This window comes from Rhinichthys klamathensis, unplaced genomic scaffold, assembly GCF_029890125.1.
Source record: "Rhinichthys klamathensis goyatoka isolate OS25496 unplaced genomic scaffold, OSU_Roscu_1.1 h1tg000114l_1, whole genome shotgun sequence".
NCBI lineage: Eukaryota > Metazoa > Chordata > Actinopteri > Cypriniformes > Leuciscidae > Rhinichthys > Rhinichthys klamathensis.
The window spans coordinates 4,812,883-4,837,012 of NW_026606651.1; the positions used below are offsets into that span (position 1 = coordinate 4,812,883).

The window sequence follows — 24,130 nt, forward strand, 5'->3', positions numbered from 1 at the left end:
TTTCCAAATGAAATAGCAAGTTATTATGTTTTATTGAAACAAAACAATTTTATTCTTTAGAATAGCATGCACTGAAATGTTTATGAATGCAGATTGAGTCACCTTTTTTTTTCTTCATGTTGACTTCAGTAGATATTTGTGGTTGTGTGTATATTCTGTAGCACATGTTGTGTTCCTGTGGTGGTCTCGTTGGAGTAATTCCATGTTTATTTTAGCTTCTTTAGAAACGATGATATCACTTCCAGACGTTCAAGTGCTCCAGCTCTGAAAGGTTAAGAACGGATGTGTTGTCATGGATTGACTTGCACCTTATTTCTAACATAAGCAGCCAGCAGCCATATCACCCTGTAGCCCAAGACTGGTCCCCAACTGAAGCTAACCAGGGCTGAGCTGGTCAGTGCCTGGATGGGAGACCTCCTGAGAAAACCAGGTTGCTGCTGGAAGAGGTGTAAGTGAGGCCAGCAGGGGTTGCTCACCCTGTGGTCTGTGTGAGTCCTAACACCCCAGTGTAGTGATGGGGACACTATACTGTCAAAGAGCACCGTCCTTCGGATGAGACGTCAAACCGAGGTCCTGACTCTCTGTGGTCATTAAAAATCCCATGGCATTTCTCGTAAAGAGTAGGGGTGTAACCCCGGTGTCCTGGCCACATTCCACCCATTGGCTCCTGCCAATCATGGCCTCCTAACAATCCCCATCCATTGAATTGGCTCTATCACTCTCTCTCCTCTCCACCTATAGCTGGTGTGTTGTGAGCGCACTGGCGCCGTTTTACTGTGGCTGCCGTCGCATCATCCAAGTGGATGCTCACTCTGGTGGTGGTTGAGGAGAGACCCCCTGATATGCAGTGATGGGAATAACGGCGTTATAAATAACCGTTACTAACGCCATTACTTTTTCCAGTAACGAGTAATGTAATTGATTACTCTTCTCATCTTAATAACGCCGTTACCGTTACTGCCAAAAAATGCGGCGCGTTACTATAACTGATGAAGCTGTTTTTTTTTTTCATCAGACCAACTAGATCTCTGAGCGAGAGGCAAATACTTTTTTTACTGTTCTTCCTTGGTTAGTGGGCAGAGCACGAGACAAGCGCATAAATGCTGGCGATTGGCTGAGGTAGAGTAAAATGTCATTGTAAGCCAATCAGAGGTAGAGTTGGGCGGGTGTTCGAAAGCACGCATAGTAGTGATGGGCATTCGGCTCTTTTGACTCAGCTCACTGAAAAGAGCTCTTTTGGCTCACAAACGGCTCTTTAAATGACTTTGACTATAATATTTCAATTTTTATTACATAATTATTTAATTTCTATAGGCTAAATTTCTATAGGCTGAAGTCGGCTCTTCAGATATGCGAGCCAGCTCCCGACGTTCACCTAAAAGAGCCGGCTCTTAGAGTCGGCTCATTCGCGAATTGCGAACGACCCATCAAAAGCTCATTCGCGAACGAGTCGATCCATCATCACTAACACTCATTCGCGAACGACCCATCATCACTAACGGCTAACGCTCATGAATTGCGAACGACCCATCATAACGCATAGTCGGACAGGGTAGAGGTGGGGTCACATTTGAGCATTTAAAATTTAATTTTACTTGAAAGTAACGCAATAGTTACTTTCTTAAGTAACTAGTTACTTTTAAAATGTGTAACTGAGTAACTAATTTAGTTACTTTTTGGAAGAAGTAACTAGTAACTGTAACTAATTACTTTTTAAAAGTAACTTGCCCAACACTGCTGATATGATTGTAAAGCGCCTTGGGTGTACAGTAGTACATATGAAAGCGCTATTTAAATGCCTCGTTCTATTATATTCTTATGAGGTGTTAATGAGAGAGAGAGAGAGAGAGAGAGAGAGAGAGAGAGAGAGAGAGAGAGAGAGAGAGAGAGAGAGAGAGAGAGAGAGAGAAAGAGAGAGAGAGAGAGATAAAGAAATGAAAGAGAAACTGAGTGAGTCCTAATTCCAGTGTTGGGGGAATTGTCTCGGGTTACGACTGTAACCCTTGTTCCCTGAGAAGGGAACGAGACACTGCGTCGATGACGACACTATGGGGGACGCCTCTCTTAGTGTAACGCGTCTGAAGCATGAATGAAACTAATCCAATCCTATTGGTGTTGCGTGATGACGTAGCGTGTGACGGCATACACGGAAACTACAAAGGGACGCCGGCACACAGCAGCGTTAGCTTCACGATGAAGCAAGCCACTCCTAGGCAGGAGGAGGTGTGGCTAAGGGACATAGGGCCCTATCTTGCACCCGACGCAAATGACTTTGTACACTGACGCATGTATCATTCCTATTTTGCACCCGCGCAAAGCGGGCTTTTCCCTCCACAGACGCACGTCGGTTAACTAAGAAATACACTTGCGCTCCCCGGGGCGGTTCAGCGCAAAGAGGAGGCGTGTTCCGGCGCAAACTTTCCCTCATGCTATTTTGCTGTTCTATAAAACAATTGCGCCACTGACCAGAAAAAAAGTAGTCTAAAGTCAGTGGCGCGTTGCGCGTTGTTCATAATGCTATTTTAAGGGCGCATGCTTGGCCATAATCAATGTAGCGTGTGCACAACGCGCATACACTTTGATTCTCTCATCTAAGCAGCAGTTTTCATTTTTGCAAATCATACATTATTACGATAGATAGATAGATAGATAGATAGATAGATAGATAGATAGATAGATAGATAGATAGATAGATAGATAGATAGATAGATAGATAGATAGATAGATAGATAGATAGATAGATAGATAGACAATTTATTATAAAAGCATACATGTAGCTTACACATTTACCCAAATTATACGCCTGTTTAACAGAAGTTAATTTGGGTGGGTTTCTCCATCCCCAATGTCACTTCTCTGTGTTTTACGGCCCTGACGAGAACGTTGCTCTCCTCGGCTGTGAACCGCTCCTGGCGCGCGCCTGGCAAATCCGCCGTTATAATAGGAATCCGCTTTAGAACATGCGCGCCTGCTCTTAAAGGGAATGTGAGATGACGCTCTGATTGGTTTATTTCACGTTACGCCCAAACCACACCTATGAATAATGAAGCTATTTCAGACCAACCCCTTTTAGATTTGCGCCTGGCGCAAGAGGCATTTATCCCTCCGGGAAAATAGCAACAGCGCCGGGATCCGCCCACAAAGTTACTTGCGTTTTGCGCTTTGACACTTGCGTTTCAGATCGTTAAAATAGGGCCCATAGTGTCTCGTTCCCTTCTTTGGTGAGAGTGCCGCCTAGAGTCCCAATCTCTTTGAGGGGGAACTCTAGAAGCGACACCCTCCTTTTGGCCCTGCCGATATGAGGAGCTCGATGACGGCTGAGGCTGCCCCCTGGCGGCAGCCTTTCTGGACCTTGAACGGCGAGGGAGATACTGCCTGAACGCTGCACTCTGTTTTTTTTTTTTCATTTTTTCGCAGTGCGAGTTCCCTCGAAAGGGAACACATTACAAGTAACACGTAATCAGATTACTTTTTTCAAGTAACGGGTAATGTAACTCATTACTTTTAAATTTACAATAAAATATAAGTAATGCACGTTACTTTGTTTTCCCATTTATTGACTGACAGCTCTCCTGTCCCTGTGTTGAGAGAAATGGGAGTAAGATTCAGAGGCGTTGTGTGCGCTGTGTGAAAACATGATGCTTATTGTAGTTCTAGACGAAATGTGAGCATTTACTCGTGAACATAAATGGACAACTTTAAAGGCCATTTTCTCAATGCACCCTCAGATTCAAAAGATGACGGTTCGTTTCGGCGTGGACATACACGCGGATAGCTCAAAATGCGTATAGATAACACGCCACTTGACTTGAAAGTGGCGTGTATGTTTATGCAAAGTCATGATGTCATATTGATTTTCAATAGTTCAATAGGGTCCGAGACGGTCCCTAAATGTGCAAATGTCCAATTTCAAGCCAACTTTATGCCAGTATATCACCGGGAAACGCTCAGCATTAAACTTTGTGTGTTAAGTTCATATTCTGAGTCTGCTTGCCTGCGAGGTTGGTCTTTTATATCAAGGTATTAGTCCATTAGGCTACGTTAAGCGTTTTATATGTCCAGCAGGGGAATCCTGAAGTATTGAGGGAAACCCTAGTAGCCTACACATCACTGCAATATAAAGTTAAGGCAACTAAACAACCAAGAGAAATATGTCAACCTCAAATGTAACATTGGATCTGTACATCCGCATCGGGGGAATAACATTATAATCTCGTTCACGGTAGAGAAATATGAATGTATAGGCTATAGGAAAAGTAACCGTTAAGACACTGAATTTAACATAAACCACCATCATAATAATCACAAATACATGTACATTGCTGTAAATGAGTTTTTATGAATGAATGGCTTGCTCTATCTGTTGCTCTTGTCTTGCACTTGCACCCCCTGCTGGTGAGATCGACTAACAGCAGATGGAGATTATGCTCGGTAATCTACTGCTTTTCCTCCAGTTCCTGTATGTCAACGTTGAATATGGATTATTGAATTTTTAATAATGAAAATGTGTTTGAAATGTTTTGAATTGAAATATTCACAGCTTAAATATCCAACCATGCTGAATTTCAGCCCATAAAAATGCAGTGCATTAACATGCTAGGTTAATGCAATGCATATTTTTTTCAAGTATGCAATTTCGACAGGATTTTTTTGTTTCAAAAACATTTGCCATTATTTGACTTCCATAGTTTGACCACACTAATAAGAAAACAATTACTTTAATGAACATCACATTTGCATTTAATTATTTGCTAAAGTAAGACTGTTGAGCTTTCTTCTCCTGCGTCCTATTCTTCTGCAATCCAGAACAGACAGACGTCAATTTGATTTCCTTTCATTTTCCTTTCATTTCACTTTTGGTGTGCCTTTACATTTGACAAAAATATAACTTTTTTGTAATTAAAACAAACAAGCAAGCCCAGCCCAGGTGAGAAAAAAGTACAGCAATAACGTAACACATTACTTTCCATACAAAGTAACTAAGTAATGCAATATTATTGTAAAGCATAACTTTAAAAGTATAGCTCTCCCCAGCTTAATTCTGATATTAATATTAATCGGGCATGTTTGTCGAATGAACGTGAAGTTGACGAGTTGATTATGCAGCGATCTTGACTTCAGAGAGTATTTCTACATTTAAGTTGTATAGGATTTTCACATCCTCATTCCCTTCCTGATCAATGATATTTTAGTATTATTAATATACCATATTTATTAATGTTTGATTTTTTTTAATGTTTGATTTTTTTAAGTATTAATTTTCATTTATTTCAAGTTAGTGTAAATTCTTTGTTTTTGTTTATTTAGCTTTAATTTGTATTATTTTTTTATTTTAGTAAACTTTTTTCAGTTCATTTATTTCACTTATTTAAGTTTTTCATTATATTTATATTTTTTCTATTGTAATAATTCTATTAAAAAAAAAATCAGCTTAATTTCAATTACTGAAAATACTGAAAATAACTTTTAATAGTTTTAGCTTTACTTTACAATTACACAGTTCCAGATCCTTAATGGAAAAATAGGGTAATGCTGTTGTCATGAAGGTGTGGGCAATTTGGTTTTATTTGGTGAACATGACATAATCGGCAAACAATGGTAACAACACAAACCCAGCCTTTATGACTTAGCTTTTGTATACAACGGGCCTGAATCATGGAAGAAAAAATATGTTATTAAATCATGCTGGCCGGTGAACAATCTCACAAATATTAAAACATTTTCACAAATTTTCCAGTACTTTTGTTTACAGCATAAAAGCACAAAACTTATGATGGAGAGAACTATTAAATATGCTAGTTAAAAAATAACATAAATGTTGCATGAAATGTAGCTAATTTTAACACATTTCTCTTGTCACTTCAAAACTGAGATCATTTAGATAATTTGACATTCATCTGTTTATTGTACCAAAGGGGTTGAAAAGTAAGAGGCATTCATGACTCTCAATAAGAGCAATCAAAAAAATGCATAATTATAATTTAACTTAAGGCATTTAAATGCATGCATTTAGATGCTTTTATCCAAAAGATAATATGTGTAATATACAATTCCAGGTTTATTAGACAACTAGATTAGGAAACAAGCCAGAGAAGCGGAGAAATGCGTAGAAGAGATTTTTTTCTAAACTTTTAAGTTGAGCTTCCAGTCCTTTTGTGGAAAGTAAATTGTCATTTAGACTGTAAAGATTTTTTTAGCAAAACACTTCATGCACTGTCATTTTAAATGGTTTTGACTGGGATCAGCACATCAAAAAATCAGCTTGCATTTCGATTGAGTCTTGCAGTTAACACTAGCAAAATAACCAAAATATCTGGCACACACACACTGGCCCTCTGGGTCTCCGAATGAGAAAAGATTTAGGGTTAGGCACACTTTCTGTAGAAATTGCACAGTGGTTTATAACCTCTTGGCAGGGATTCCACCCAGATTGTCATTTAAGCGACATGGAAGTGCTCTGTAATGGTGAAATGGAGAGGTTGATGTGATGATTGCAAACAGGTGGCTGATTGACCAGAAAGTAGAGGTTGTTGATGTTGTATGTCAGTTATAATGTCATTTTTAGTGGCATCTTAGGCTGCTGTTCAGACAAATATACAAAAGGACACATCTGAAGATTTAATCCGTTAAACATAATTTCCAACCTTTCTTTCTGCTAGAGCTGGAAGTGAAAGTGTTTCAAGCCTGCTACATCAGTCAATAAATCTGCTTTCTGACATTTCCACCTGAGGTGAAACATGCTTTTTGTGTTTACTCATCTGATATACCTACAGTAGTCGTAACTGAGTTGTCCCTGCATGGCTTCTGGTCCCAAGATCTGGTTTGCATCTTCATGCCTCTTGCCTTCTAACCTTCACTCCCCATCTTAAACCACACTAAGCTGTTTGGCTGATCTTAGATGGTCTTCCAGCCTGGCCAGAGCTGGTTTGCTATAGGCTGGTTTTAGAGGGGTTTTGGCCACTTCTTTCTTTAGATGGTCAGGATGCTGACCAACCAGCTAAACCCAGCTGATCACCAGCTTTGCCAGGCTGAGAGACCAACTTGGCCAGCTTAGACCAGCTACATTCACCCTAAACCAGCTAAGACCAGCCTGACCAGTTTGTTTATCATGCATAGGTATCAACTGAAACATGTTTGGGTAGTCAAATTCTGTAATTTGACCTTTTGCATAGAAATGTTAAAGTTTGCATGTTATTTGCAAACATTTTTACTTCTGTAATCTGTGTTTTTGAGTAAACCAGAATGTTCATTAGAAAAAAATTAGGACAATGTTCATTCATTCATTCATGTGCTAAAAATAAAGTAAAAACAGTAGTATTGTGAAATATTATAGTTTTATAATGTAATTTATTTCTGAGATCAAAGCTGAATTTTCAGCATCATTACTCCAGTCTTCAGTGTCACATGATCCTTCAGAAATCACTCTAATATGCCGATTTGCTGCTCGAGAAAGATTTATTAGTATCATCAATGATGAAAACAGTTGTGCCGCTTAAAATGTGATGCCTTTTATTCAGGACTCTTGATGAATAGAGAGTTCAAAAGAGCAGCATTTATTGAATATATAAATAATTTGTTATATTACAAATGTATTTACTGCCATTTTGATCAATTTAATGAATCCTTACGGAATATTAATTTCTTTCCAAAAACTTTTAAAGGGTAGTAGTTGAGTTGATGTTTTGTTATCTAATGTAATGTGATTCAGATGTTTTTAAGTGTGACTCGCATAGTTTCTGTTTTTTAGTCCATCTTCTTTATGTTTCTGTGCATACAGCATCTCCGTAGCGCACTTGGATTAAAATTGTAGAATTATTAAATATTCTCTTTGCTTTTATGTCTCTGTAGAATCTTATACCACGGTTGAACTTGTACGTATAGGCGTATGTTCTCGCTCCAGGGAGAAGAGAGTATGGGTAATATATGCTGAGTGTGTAGGCATCTCAACACCTCAAAGCAGTAGGAGGGAAGAACAGGAGGGGAAAGAGAGAGAGAGAGAACGTGTATGAGTTCGTGAAAAGGCTATTTAAGGGCAGTCCTTGCAATTCACAGCGCTCTGACTGAAGTCTCTCATATTAAAGAGGTGTAGTGCTTTCATCCTCTCTCTCTCCTTCTCACACACTTCAGCCCAGAGGCTCGGCGGGCAGAGGGGTGTGTGTGGAAAACATCACAGACGCTCTCAGATCTTCCAGCACGTGGAGACACGGAGACAGACAGAAGCTGGAGGTCTCGCATCTCGTCGCCGGGTTCGACTTGCGTCTTCTGCACCTCATTTACTCAGTGGACGCTTGATTCATCACCACAGGTATCTTTATCCTCTTCATCTGTCTTATCTTATGGATGCAGCGCTTTAGTCTTTTTTTGGATGTTGAACTTTCCATTCACTCTGCTACTGACCCAGAGGAGATTTTCTCTTTCCTTGCTCGGGAGATTGTTGAGCTCTTAATTATGCCTCTTTTCGACAACTTTGTCTGAGATGTTTCTCTTTAATATTCTTGGATTCAAACGAGTCAGCTGTTAGATTTCCATTTATATTGCAATAAACATACTGACTTTTGATTGTAGACATTGATTTCTTGACAATTCAAGAGACATTAAGGTCTCTGAAACTAAATGGTTGAGCAAACCGAGTCTCCTGCTTCTCTTATAATCTCATTACTGTCTTGGAGAAACAATTGAGACATTAAAGAGATCTCTTTTTTATTTTATTTCCATATGTGTTGGAACCTAAAGCATTTTATTTCTCAGAGTTCTGTTGAAGTATCAACTTTGCCTCAGATGTTTCTCTTAAAAATTCTCATAAAATAGATAGAAATGAGTCCGCTGTTATCATGCAGAGTTCATATTGAGATAAACATACTGAGTTTTGATTGCAGATGTTGATTTCTTGACAAGACTGAGCGCAGTATGAGACAATAAGATTTTAAAAAAATTAAATGAGACAAATGTTTCTCTCCATATACTGCAATCTCATTACTGTCTTGGAGAAACAATTGAGACATTTAAGAGATCTCATTTTTATTTTCTTTGGAGTCTAAAGGAAAATTGTATTTCTCAGAGGAGATTCTGTTGTTCTCGTTTTTTTAAGTATCAGCTCTGTTAAGTATCAGATGTTTCTTTTAAAAATCCCAGTAAAAATAGATAGAAATGAGTCGGCTGTTATCATGCAGGGTTCATATTGAGAAACATACTGACTTTTGGTCTCAGATATTGATTTCTTGACAAGACTGAGGGCAGTATGAAACATTAAGATTTTTGAAACTATGGGAGAAGCAGGAGACTCCTTTTGATCTCCATCTAATCCCATAACTGTCTTGGAGAGACAATTGAGACATTAAGGAGATCTCATTTATATTTTATTTCATGTTGGAACCTAAAGGTTTCACAAAAGAGATTCAGTTGAGTTCTCGGTTATTTTGAAGTATCAACTTTGTCTCAGATGTTTCTCCTCAAATTCTTTTTGAAAAATGAGAATTGAAAAATTGACAGTAGAAGAGCAGTGCTTTAAAATGAATGTGGATAGCATACATCATTTGGTAATTATGGAGTTCATATTGAGATTTATGACATTTTGTTTAGGCAAATCTGAATGTACGTTCCTGGTCCGATTGAGAATGTCTCATTAGTGCACATTATTTTAAAAAATATGTATGCATGTATTAATTTGATTTTTTTAGTATTTTTTAATAATGTGTACTGCACCTTCTCTCTCTCTCTCTCTCCCTCTCTCCCTCTCTCTCTCTCTCTCTCTCTCTCTCTCTCTCTCTCTCTCTCAAAGGGGATTTGAACTATGTTTCATGATGAAAGATATTTGAGGTATTTAAGTTGGCATGAAACTGAAGTTGCAGTAGTATTTTTTCTTATTGTGACATATATCTGAGTGAAACAGCTTCTCGAACAAGAAAAAATGCCGGGCAGGACTTCTCCATCAGGAATTGATTGGGTTGTTGTGGTTTGCTATTGGTGGATCTCATGTGAGTGACAGGTTGCTCCGCCCTCGTGCCAGTTAACACGCCATCAGAGAAGAGGGAGGAGAAAGATATTTTGATTACGAGAGCATATGAATTTGACAAATTAATGGACAATTCATTAATAATAAACACTGCAATATTCCAAGAATTGTCTATTTTGATTTCATAGTGCCTTTAGGGCATCGTCCTCATGCAGTGAGCATGTACATATGTGTTTTTATGTAAGGGATTCTGACAGACTGATGAAAGGCTAAAACGCACCGCTTGCTCCGTTCCTTGTTGGGAGCCAGCGGTGGAACAGACACGCACACAAACGAAGACTCCACCCGGCCCTCACCCGGAGGGAGGGAGTGGATCGGTGACCAACTCCAAGAGCATCCTCCTCTATCCCTGAGCGGCCCGCTCAGGAATGCTTTTGCTGTCGCTTGCCACCTGGCTTGGCAGCGCCTGGAGAGGGCGGCTCCATGCTGAGGCCTGGATGGAGGCCACTGCGGAGGCCCAGCGGGAGCGGCGGCAGGGGAACGCCCTCGGCGACTCTGAACCACTAAGGTGGACATCGCCACACCAATCACTCACACCACGACACTTGTGCCCTGGAGGGTGAGGTCGGATGCAGTGCGGTGCTCCCCTATGAGTGCACGGTCTGGGCTACCCTCGTGCATGTCTATGAGTGTCCTGGCCTGATAGACCTGTAGCAGCGCCATGGCAAAGAGGAGGCGGCTTGCCCACATGCGTTGTAAGCTCTGCCCGTCAGAACGGACAAGAACTCATAGGCCTTAGGGGGAGACAAGGATCCCCCGTCCAAAAGGCAGCGGCCGCCAGACACAGGTGCACCTGCTGCTCCACTGGAGAGATAGCCTCACAACCCTTCACCGCTCCTCCGTCAAGGGTAGTGAGGGGGAAAAGCTATTCAGGCAGTTTATGGCAGAGAAAGGTGCCGTCCACAACCTGGTAAGCTCTCCATGCACTTCGGGAAAGAAAGGCACTGGGGCGGCGAGCTGAGAACCAGCGCGGCCCGCTCCGAGATACCAATCCTCCAACCGAGACTGAGCGAAACACGGTGGAGGGTTCTACTCGAGCCCGGCAGCCTCGGCGGCCCGTTTCAGCATAGCTGACAATTCTGGATCCGGCTCGGGCAATGTTACATTCCCAGAGGGAGATAACACAGCTGAGTCGTCGTCTCCAGAGGCCAGCTCACCCTCCGATTCTGCTATCGACATCTTATCCTCTGGGGGAAACCCGATTGAAACGACTGATCGGTCCATTACAGAGGGACCAGCACGTTTGCAAGGAATTACATCGGCTGCGGTGTGATGGAGGAGTGAGGAGCCCACAGGGAATGGTTACCGGGCGAGACATCCATCACTAGCCTCCGATCACCCATCCCACATGGCACCTGGGGGTGGGGCATGGTATTGGGGACTCGTGCGTCGCGGATGAAGGCGAGTCTCGATCTCAACACCGCGGCAATCATATTCCCGCAATGGGAACATGATCCGTCCACAAAAGCTGCCTCAGTGTGCTGTAAGCCCAAACACGTGATGCAACAATTGTGACCGTCAGAGAGGAACAGGGAACGACCGCATCTAGAAACGCACGGGTGGAATGACATCTTGAAAAAGACGCAAATGCACCCGTGTTGCTCTTTCAGGAAATAGGACCCATAACCAGTGCCGGAGCCGCGGCAATACTGAACAGAGAACTGAAACAGTGAAGCACTCACCTTTCCGCCCTCTAACCAGCCGTCAACACACACACACATTTAGAAATTTGTTGCTGTTAAAACAACAGTTGAGAGCTCAAAGCTCGCGATCACCGCTGCACTCGCGCTGTAGAAACCACCAGCACTGGGAGAGTCTTCCAGAAGAACACCGACACACACGCTCGTTGTAAACAACAGCACTCTTAAGAGACATCAAACGATCGGCTCTGAAGCGAAAAGGCAACTAGTGCATGCATCCACTTACCAGGGTTTCCGTTGTCCGGTAATTACCGGACATTGGCCGGGAAAAAAATGAAATGTCCGACAAAATTAAATCTCTCCGGTCAAATTGTCCGATTAAAATTGTGTAATAATCCCGCCCCCCTAACACAATATGAATTTATCTGAGAATGAGCCTAAAATGTATAAAGCAAAAATACACCGACCTTTGGCTATGTTATAAAGGAACAGCCTCTACCGTTTGAAAGTTATTAAACAACATCGCATGCTGCATTTCAAATAAAGCGCACGCCTAAAACGGCTGTAATATAGACCTAAACAACCTACGATTGAGTGAGCCGTTTCAAATATGGCCAGGCCCTATAGCCTTAAAGGAACATTCCACCGTTTTTCTTTTTTAAAAATTGGGGTTATTCACGGTCTCCCCTACATTTAGATAGGTGGGCAAATGCATGTTTGGAAGCACAGGCGAAGCACTGCTAACTTGGGCGTAGAGATATCACGCAACACCTGAAATAATGCTTGACACAAAACCGGCCTGTGCTGCTCTATTTGCCTGTCCGCAACGGCGATAAATTAAAACGCGCGTCCGAGTGAAGATTGCGTAATTCGCGCAGCGCGTCGTCCATGCAACTGATAGCAGCGGACACGAGCGCTCAGCTTGATTTCAAAAACAACTGATTTTAGCGCTAGATCTCTTATTTAATAGCGAACTAAATGAATGATCTGCTAGTTAACTGGAGATGTTTTATTTATTTGTATTAGGTACATCCGTGCCTCAATGTTTCAAAAAGTGAATGTGTGTGAAACCATAGTAAAAAACAATTGGTGTTGATTGACGGCAATCGGACGTTCATGTTTTTTTCCGTCTATTTGAAAGTTAGGCTAATAATAACATGTTGCATTCTATACGGCCTGATTATGTCATTTTTTTAAGTTACATAGCCTGGCTCCAGTTTTCCTCAACTTGACTAATTAAGAGGCGATATTTGACCGGCATATCATCAAAATGTCCGTAAAACGAAACCTCTGCCGGCACCATTTTTTTCTAGCGGAAACTCTGCCACTTACGTATTTATATCCATGCCGCGGGGTGGAGTGTGTGATGCAAATCACGCACGCCAATTCCATTGGCTCTTCTCAATAGTACTCGAAGATGACTGGCTCCTTGGCGTGATCCCCATTCAGTCGACTATGTCGAACGTGAACGACTGAAAGGGAACCAGTGATCTTGTCTTACTTTGATATCACCTGGCAAAAGGCACATACTATATTCATCTGTCAGTTTGTGCAGACTTGAGTGCTCATGAAAATGTCATCCTCCTATGGAAACAGGAGAATGATCATTGATCTGTAGTGCAGTTGGGAAGAAGCTGTTGCTGTGCATGTGTGTGTGCACGTGTGTCTGTGTTTAAAGGAAAGACTCCAGACATTGTGGTTTTTGAGGTTCAGAAATGAACAATTACTATTAAATGTGTAGCTCTTGCTTTACGAATCATCATTATAATTGCTCATGCTTAAAGATGGAGCAAAACTAGTGTGTTACTCATTCAGCCCCATTTGTGAGTGATTCCACAAATCAGTAAATATCAAGACAATAAAATGGGCATACAAATTAGTATACTGTTCCAAAACCTAGTGAGCTGTCTACAGAGAGCATTTTAAAGCATTGTGCACTACCATCTTGAAGACCATTTCAAAAGCAACATTATGCTACCCTGTAATTTACTTCCTTTTATGCAATTTATAATGTATCATTGCATTCTCTTTTGCAGAGGAGAAAATTCCAGATTGCTCTGTAATAAATAAACCTTTTTTTATCACTGAAAAGTATCAACAAATAGTCAGTCAAGTTTTATGCTTTTTCGAGTTCAATGTAGCAACACACTACTATCAAACTCACTTAAAACAAATTGCGAGTCAAGTGTCCCATGCCAAACTCTACATGAATGACACAGACTGCCAACAGCATGTAAAGTGTTACTTTTAGTCTTTTAGAAAGTATTTGCCTCTGTAGGCACTCAGTGGACCCATTGGGAAAAAGCTAATTGCATTTAATGTAAATTTAAACTATAATACATTTTTATTTAATTGCAAATATCATGCATGTGTCCGAAAGCATTACATTCATTACACACTTAAGTATTATTTATTTCCATAATACGTACTCTAAAACGTATGCTGAAGTGTACTTTTTCACAAGGGACAGCAAGGTAGCTCGCTAGGTTTTGGAACAGAGCCTTTATCATTTGTATGACACAGCACAAGCTTTTATATGAGGAAAATGCTTCATTTTTGGAAAGCGGACTGTAGAGACATTTTTGATGACACTCAGTGGCCCCGTAAATTATGTTTTCACTTCTACTGCACTATTAACAGATCGTGTGGCCTTTTTGTGGTATAGAAGTGATCACTCAGCCTGATAATGCAGAGTGAATTGTTGCAGTTTATTTGGATGTTCTGAAGCTCATGCTAAAACCCAGATGGTGTTTTTTTTTCACCTTGGCAGTTTTATCTGCAGGTTTATGGAAGTGCATCAGGTGAGCACAGTGGGACGTTTGAGGTGAGCGTTTGAGGTTTAAGACCTGAGGAAAGAGTCATGAAATGAAAGGGCATAAATTGTCAGAGGTCAGCGGCAGACGGGGTTTATGATTCCTCTGCTATGTGCTCTTCCTCCTGTGATGGTATGGAAGGAATGATGGGAACAGAGAGAAAGAGAGAGTGGAAGGGGTCTGTCAGGACAGCTGGAGTGAGATCGACCCACGGCCTCAGGGCTTCACTTAAGTAAGAGAAAAAGAACATTGTTTGAGTGTGAAATTTGAGGTTTTATTTTGGTGGACCAATCTGCCATTTTTTTTTTATAGTAGCCATCTAGCCAATTCATTTAGTCCAGAATGCTTATGAATCGATTGTCAGAGTGTGAAGAATATAGAGAAATGAGAATGAATGTGTCATGCAGTGTTATATGAGTATTATTCATGTACTAATATATTAGTGTATTCATATTTTGCATTGGCTTTTTTAATATATATTTTCATTTTTCATTTTATATATGTGTGTGTGTATAATTACATATAATATATATATAGCTTTAATTTTTTTATTCAGTTAGTAATGTGTGTAATTACATATAATTGTATATAGTTTTTTTTCAGTTAGTAATTTTGTTATGTGCTTCTGTCCTTTATATTAGTTTATCATAATAATTTTCAAGTTTTTCATAATTTTGTGGAACAATCTGCCATCGATGTGGTCAATTAATTTATTCCAGGTTGCTTATGAATGTGAAGATATAGAGAAATCATAACTTTGTGAAAATGAGAATGAATGTGTCATACAGTGTTATTTTAGTATTATTGTAGTATTTATTCATATTTTGAATTAATCTTCAGGTCATATAATTTATAAAATTTATAATATCTTTAATTTTGTTTTTAGCATTTTGATTTTTATTTAATAAAATTTTATTTAGACTTTTGTACTTCAACTCATTTATCTCTAATTCTTAATTTCTTAAAGGGATAGTTCACCCAAAAATTAAAATTAGCCCATGATTTACTCGCCCTGAAGCCATCCTAGGTGTATATGAGATTCTTCTTTCAGACGAATACAATCAGGGATATATAAAAAAATGCCATCCCTGATAAAAGTGCTCCACGCGGCTCCGGGGGTTAATAAAGGCCTTCTGAAGTGAAGTGATGAATTCGTGTAAAATAAATATCCATATTTAAAACTTTATCGACTAAAATAACTAGCTTCCGGCAGTCGGCAGTACGCAAGTCGACTTACGCCAAAAGAGTAACAAATATCTCGTTAGAGTGTTAGACAGTATTCTAGGTTATTATGTGAGGAAATTTTTTGTCCAATAATTAGAATCTCAGTTTTTTTCAGAGTTAAGTAGTAGGGAATTACTAGTCATCCAGTTTTTTTTTATATCAGCTATGCATTTAGTTAATTTTGTGAATTGGTAAGTTTCGTCAGGGCGTGGAGAAATATAGAGCTGAGTATCATCAGCATAACAGTGAAAACTAATGCCATGCTTCCTAACGATATCTCCCAAGGGTAGCATGTACAGAGTGAACAGCAACGGTCCTAGTACTGAGCCTTGTGGTACTCCATACTGAACTTTTGATCGATATGACACCTCTTCATTTACTGCTACAAATTAATAATGGTCAGATAAGTATGATTTAAACCATGCTAGTGCAATTCCACTAATGCCAACATAATTTTCGAGTCTATTTAAAAGAATGTTGTGGTCAATAGTATCAAATGCAGCACTAAGATCGAGTAACACTAATAGAAAGATACAACCACTATCGGATGATAAGATACTAGAAGCACAGCATTTACTGCATATTGCCAAAGCGAAGATGTTTTAACTGTTTGCAGTTCAATCAAATAAGTCAAGACAGAAGCATTGTTTAATATAGTGTTCTGTGCAGTGTGCTCTGGTTGTTTAAAGCTCATTTCACAAAAGCAGTAGGTCATGTGGTTATTCCATACATGCTGAAACGTTACATACTTTCCACCGGATTTATGCTGCATTCAGTGTAAGATAGTGTGTTGTTCTGAACATTGAAGATGTCAACAAGTCTTTGCTTTTGATGTTAGCTTGGAAAATAAAGAAATCTAATTCATGTCCAAGTAAAAATGTTTATTTCAGTCAAGTACATCCAGGTGTTGTTGAATAAAATGAACGTCAACGGTGATCTGGAGCGAACAGCTGCGCTGCAAACCAGTTATATGGTGTGTTCTAGGGTCTGTGTTCCCATGAGTAATCTTTGATATAAGCGCCTACTTCCCATAAATCTCAGTGAGTCTAGACAGACAGGTCTGGGTTGCATGTGGACCTGTAATGCAGATGGCCTGGTGCTGATGGATTACTTCCAGGTTCTTTTGTTTTTTATGAGAATCACTCATTCGATTTGGTGAGCGGCCACTGCAGACGAGGGAATTCATGTCTGGTGTATCCGTTCCACCATGAAACTTCTCACTTACTTAAGGGAAAGTGTCACGTAGGGGCAGTTCTCTGATGGTATCCTCATCATGGTCAATGTTCTGGAGGTATTCAGCAGTTCAGTGAAATTGGAGATTTCTGGAGGTCGCCCTAATGAGGAAAGCATTGATTCGCAAGACAATAAAGTATCTTTCCATCCACAATTATTCAGATATAACAGAGCTTGTCACATGCTAGTGTATCACAGTTATCAGTTACGTAAAAGCAATATCTTATATAATTATATATATGTGCTTCAGTTGGGATTTTCCTAGTTTTGCCTTTCAGAGTCTTTGGACAGCTTTTCTGAGTACAAAATGCATTAAAGTGTAACTGTATTTTGTCGTGCATTTGGTGTCACATAATTCATTCAGTCCACAAAATTTGTTACGCTTGGCAACCCATACACAACAGCTCAGCTCTCACTCCCATGAAGCACTGCAAATGAGTTGAGACTCCCTTTACTCTCTAACTGTTTAAGTACTTGTCTAAACTTAAAATATATTGTTTTTATACTCTTAATCAGGCACTACAAGTCAGTAGTTTTATATTGTACTTTTTTTTTTTTTTTTGATAACATAATTTATAATGCTTCATGAGATGAGTTGTTCATTCACTCTTAAAGTATGACATTTTGAGTTTAGGTTGCCCCTCCTGTGCATTTGGTTTGTGCGTTTTATTTATTTATTGTAGGTTATTCACACTTACAAGAATTTAAGAACACCTACATTTGTCTTTTTTTCGATTTTTCAGATTTTAATTTATTTTAATGTATTTTTTTTTGGCTTCAAATTAACATTAGTCCTAGTTATTCTTTGTGGTGTGGTTCATGGCTTAAAACTATTTTGTTTTGTGGAGAAAAAAAAATCTTCCCAAAATTGTAATTGAGAACTACTTCTGGAACTAAGGTTAGAAAAGTAAATAAATTGGCTGTCATTCTTGCTTTCCATTTAGAAGCTGATTATCTCATTAATATTTGGTTGCGCAATCCCCTACCCTAATGATTTAACCCTGTGGCACTGTTCGTGTTAAGTGAAAAAAGTTTTTTAAAAAAACTTGGAAAAAAGTTATTACATTTTACATTTATTGTTATGAAACATGCACAAAATACCATTTTCAATTTTTATATGAAATGTATATTTTCCAAAACACCTTTTACTCTATAACTGTGAGAAAATCAAAGCCATAAATCTAAACAAGCTGTGATACAAATTTGAGGGTGATATCTAAAAAAATTAGCTTTCAGTAAGAATTTGTTTGGCCGCAGTACCAAACGCTTCCACTAGATGCAATTTGTCTCCCATTAATTTCCAATGCGCTCATTTTTGTCCACAAACAATACAAGTGTAACTATTTTTTTCACGGCCATTTAACCTTTTTGAATTATGTCCAGTGTGTGTGTGTGTGTGTGAGTTCCAGTTGTACCATTCCAATGAAGTAAACATTTAAAAAAAAAAAAAAAAAAAAAAAATCCAGAGGAACAACCTCTGGATTTTAAGATGTTTTTATTTTAGATATAATAAAAGAATGACATTAATCACAACAATACATTGATGCTTTACTATCTAGAAAGTAATTAGTACACAGACAAATTCTAAATCTGTTTCCTTCAGCAAGCAAATCAGCATGTGGCATTGTGCTGGGTGTAGACATCAATCAAAGTCTTGTAATCGCCCACTGGCAGTGGACTAAACATGTTAGAGTGTTCACATATACAGCATGAGTCTGCTCTACACTTCTCCTGGGGTGTAGATTGATACATCCTGCTATAGGGTTACTGTGGATAGTTTATCTATAAGCTCTAGACTTCCACCAAATTGTATATTTGTTAGGGGTGGAATCTACTGAATGCTGGAAACGTTTGACGGCCGGAGCTCTTCTAGTCTAAACTCGTATGACACACACATGCACAGAGTCTTCGCTGTCGACCAGGCAAAACAGATGGCTGAATACACAGGCCAACATTCCTAGTCCCTGTTTTCCAGGTGGGAAAGTTCCCTTTCTTTTGCCAGTACAGGGAAAACTAATAAAGAAACAGTAATTCTGGATTAAAACTTAAAGCGCTGATTTGTGTTCCAGAAGGAGGATTTCCCTTCATAATATTCTTAAATACAAAGCCTATTTGTTTCTAAGCGTCTTTGCAGTTTTCGTATAAAAAAAAAAAAAAAAAAAGTGATTTAAGTGAAAAGTAGCGGTGGGGCAGTTTTTTTTATAAACATTATACAATAATATGAGCAATTTTATATCAAGCTAATGGTAGTATAAGGGTAACAAGCTATATATTTGTATATATGTATGTGTGTGCATATACAGTGTGTATGTATATATATATATATATATATAAAGTATACAGTGTGTGTGTGTATATATATATATATATATATATATATGCACACACACACACACACACACACAAACACACAAACACACACACACACATATATACACTCACCGGCCACTTTATTAGGTACCCCATGCTAGTAACGGGTTGGACCCCCTTTTGCCTTCAGAACTGCCTCAATTCTTCGTGGCATAGATTCAACAAGGTGCTGGAAGCATTCATCAGGGAGTTTGGTCCATATTGACATGATGGCATCACACAGTTGCCGCAGATTTGTCGGCTGCACATCCATGATGCGAATCTCCCGTTCCACCACATCCCAAAGATGCTCTATTGGGTTGAGATCTGGTGACTGTGGAGGCCATTTTAGTACAGTGAACTCATTGTCATGTTCAAGAAACCAATTTGAAATGATTAGAGCTTTGTGACATGGTGGAAGTAGCCATCAGAGGATGGGTACATGGTGGCCATAAAGGGATGGACATGGTCAGAAACAATGCTCAGGTAGGCCGTGGCATTTAAACGATGCCCAATTGGCACTAAGGGGCCTAAAGTGTGCCAGGAAAACATCCCCCACACCATTACACCACCACCACCAGCCTGCACAGTGGTAACAAGGCATGATGGTTCCATGTTCTCATTCTGTTTACGCCAAATTCTGACTCTAACATCTGAATGTCTCAACAGAAATCGAGACTCATCAGACCAGGCAACATTTTTCCAGTCTTCAACTGTTCAATTTTGGTGAGCTCTTGCAAATTGTAGCCTCTTTTTCCTATTTGTAGTGGAGATGAGTGGTACCCGGTGGAGTCTTCTGCTGTTGTAGCCCATCCGCCTCAAGGTTGTGCGTGTTGTGGCTTCACAAATGCTTTGCTGCATACCTCGGTTGTAACGAGTGGTTATTTCAGTCACTGTTGCCCTTCTATCAGCTCGAACCAGTCTGGCCATTCTCCTCTGACCTCTGGCATCAACAAGGCATTTCCGCCCACAGAACTGCCGCTCACTGGATGTTTTTTCTTTTTTGGACCATTCTCTGTAAACCCTAGAGATGGTTGTGCGTGAAAATCCCAGTAGATTAGCAGTTTCTGAAATACTCAGACCAGCCCTTCTGGCACCAACAATCATGCCACGTTCAAAGTCACTCAAATCACCTTTCTTCCCCATACTGATGCTCGGTTTGAACTGCAGGAGATTGTCTTGACCATGTCTACATGCCTAAATGCACTGAGTTGCCGCCATGTGATTGGCTGCTTAGAAATTAAGTGTTAACGAGCAGTTGGACAGGTGTACCTAATAAAGTGGCCGGTGAGTGTATATATATATATATATATATATATATATATATATATATATACAGTATCTCACAAAAGTGAGTACACCCCTCACATTTCAGCAAACATTTTATCTACTCAAGGGACAATACTATAGAAATGAAACTTGGATATATTTTAGAGTAGTCAATGTTCTGCTTATATAGCAGTATATATTTACTGTCCTCTGAAAATAACTTCACATACAGCCATTATTGTCAAAATAGCTGGCAACAAAAGTGAGTACACCCTAAGTGATAATAGCTGTACGTCGTTTAACCATGCAAAGCCACATGTCCTATTCCTCATGTTCATATTTTGTCTGTTTGACAGGACAATACAAATTGTTGTATCTTGTATTAGAGCAGTTCAAATTTGCTTAGAGTACAATTCTCTCATACTGACCACTGGATGTTCAACATGGCACCTCATAGCAAAATAATAACTCTCTAAGGATTTGAGGATTTGAGAATTAGAATTGTTGCTCTCCACAAAGATGGCCTAGGCCAGGGATAGACAACTTCGGTCCTGGAGGGCCACTTTTCTGCAGAGTTTAGCTCCAACCCTAATTAAACACACCTGAACAAGGCAATCAAAGTTTTCAGGATTACTAGATAGATACAGGCAGGTGAGTTTTTATCAGGGCTGAAGCTAAACTCTGCAGGACAGTGGCCCTCCAGGACCGAAGTTGCCCATCCCTGGCCTAGGCTATAAGAAGATTGGTAACGCCCTGAAACTGAGTTACAGCACAGGCCAGGGTCATACAGAGGTTTTCCAAGACGGGTTCCACTCGTAACAATCAAAGAAGTTGAATCCTCGTGCTGTGCGTCAGGTGCAGAAGCTGGCTTCAGAAAACAGACACATGATCGTGCCAGCATTGCTTTAGATGTTGCAGAAGCTTGTTAGTGCTCAGACCATACGCTGCACACGGCAACAAGTCGGTTTGCATGGTCGTCGTCTCAGAAGGAAGCCTCTTCTGAAGCTGGCTCACAAGAAAGACTGCAAACAGTTTGCTGAAAGCAACCTGTCCAAGAGCATGAATTACTGGAACAATGTCCTGTGGTCTGATGAGACTAAGATAAACTTGTTTGGCTCAGATGGTGTCCAGCATGTGTGGCGATGCCCTGGTGAGGAGTACCAAGAAAATTGCCTACAGTCGAGCATGGTGGTGGTAGCATCGTGGTCTGGGGCTGCACGAGTGCTGCTGGTACTGGGGAGCTGCGCTACATTGAGGAAAACATGGATTCCAACATGTACTGCGACATTCTGAAGCAAAACATGATGCCCTCCTTTCAGAAACTGGGCCGAACGGCATGATAACGACCCCAAACACACCGCCAAGATGACAACTGCCTTGCTGAGGAAGCTGAAGCTGAAGGTGAAGGAGTGGCTTAGTATTTCTCCAGACCTGAACCCTATTGAGCAGCTGTGGGGCGTCCTCAAGCGGAAGGTGGAGAAGCGCCATGTGTCTAACATCCAGCAGCTTCATGATGTCAGTATGGAGGAGTGGAAGAGGATCCCAGCAACACCCTGTGCATCTCTGGTGAACTCCATTCCTAGGAGGATTAAGGCAGTGCGAGATAACAATGGTGCTCACACAAAATATTGACACTTTGGACACAGATTTGTGCACAGACATGTTCACTTAGGGTGTACTCACTTTTGTTGCCAGCTATTTTGACAATAATGGCTGTATGTTGAGTTATTTTCAGAGGACAGTAAATATATTTGCTATACAAGCAGCACATTGACTACTCTAAAATATATCCAAGTTTAATTTCTAGTATTGTCCCTTGAGTAGATATACTAAAATGATTGCTGCAATGTGAGGGGTGTACTCACTTTTGTGAGATACTGTATAACCTACCATACCTTGATATAAAATTGCTCATATTATTGTGTAATACTTATAACAAACTATATATATACACATTTCTGCAGCATAAACAAAGAAAATCATGCTTTTGTAAATTATAATTGTGAGAGGAGTCACAAGATACTAAGTCATGATTATGAGATGAAAAGTAAAAAAGCCATAAAAAGTCTGTTTATGAGATAAGAAATTTAAATTGGCAAAATTTTGAGATAAAATGTCAGAATTATTACATACCTGTAAATTGAAATTATGAGATACTAACTCATAATATATAGTAGTCAACATTTGAAGTGGATCAAAAACGTTAATCAAAATTGTCCTAAGACAATATGTATAACTTTTTGTAAAAGTTGCAAAACTTAAGGTTTTGATCCACTTCAAATGTTGACTACTGTATATCATAATATATACAATATCACAAAATACATTATATTTAGCTTGAAATGCAAATATGCATTTTGTTACTTGACTCATTTATGCCTATTTTGTATGAGCCAGTAAATAAAATGCTTTTTAAAACAAAGCATAAGTAGTGAGTTGTAGCCAGATTAGCATTAGCCACACAAGGTATTTTCCAGAAACTCTCACCAGATGTAGGAGAAAAGCCTGTGAAATTCAAGCTCAGGTTTATATGTTCACATCCTGAGGTTTTACAGAACGTAGGAGGAAACGTGATAGATCTACATTGAATTCTAACCTTTGTTCCTGAACCTACCGTAGCGACCCAATCGCTGGCCTTTATTTTAACTTTATTGTATGCATGCTGTGTATACGATCTCATAAACTCGTGTGCTGTGTTTTAGACCCTTTGCATTAGTTTTAAGTGTTTTGATCTGACCTTTAAGGGCTACAGGGTCACAAGGTCGGCCCTTGTTAGGGTTTGAAGGAATGTACAAAACCTGGGAGTGTAGAGTGGACACTTTAAGGTGCAAGGATGAGGTGATGGTGGGGTTAATGGTCCTAACCCAAAGGTCACAGGTTGGAAGAATCATAAACTGGAAGGTTTCCATGTCTTAACAGCTAACAGGCTGCTCACAGCGGACTAAACATGCAGTTGGTTGATTGTAATTTACCTTACTTAAATCCATCCTAAATAGCAAGCAACTTAGGATACATACTCGCAGTTTTTTCTTTAATAAGTACATTTCACAGAGGAATCCCTACTTTTAATCTCACTGGTTGGTCTCATGTAATATGCAAACGACTACATCTTTATGTAATATGCAAATATTACTGCTTTTGTAAATCAGAGTTGTGAGAAGTCACAAGATACTAAGTCATAATTATGAGATGAAAAGTAAAAAAAAGCCTTAAAAAGTCTGTTTATGAGATACAAAATTTAAATTGGTAAAATTTTGATAAAATGTCAGAATTATTACATACCTCTAAATTGAAATTATGAGATACTAACTCATAATATATAGTAGTCAACATTTGAAGTGGATCAAAAAAGTTGATCAAAATTGTCCTAAGACAATATGTATAACTTTGATGAAAGGTTTTGATCCACTTCAAATGTTGACTACTGTATATCATCATATAGACAGTATATATACAGATGGGATGACTTCTCATGCGAAACATGCGATTTCAGTATTATAAACTTATTTATATTTATAACAGTAGAACATGTAATAATATTTCAACTTTGTTTCTCATTTTCTCAATCTCACGTGTTTGTTTCATTATAC

General features: G+C 39.4%; 1 protein-coding gene across 8 annotated transcripts in view; it reads left to right on the forward strand.

The window, feature by feature from the left end:
• tnca (tenascin Ca) overlaps positions 1-24,130 on the forward strand; it is a 99,002-nt gene that overhangs the window by 17,455 nt on the left and 57,417 nt on the right. For 3 of the 8 annotated variants that reach the window (XM_056254865.1, XM_056254864.1, XM_056254866.1), the window contains exon 1: positions 8,027-8,305. The gene's annotated coding sequence lies outside the window, so the exon portion shown is untranslated. Of the gene's footprint in view, positions 1-8,021; positions 8,306-24,130 lie in introns of those variants that run through there. The other 5 variants (XM_056254863.1, XM_056254867.1, XM_056254868.1 and 2 more) reach the window with 5 other exon arrangements.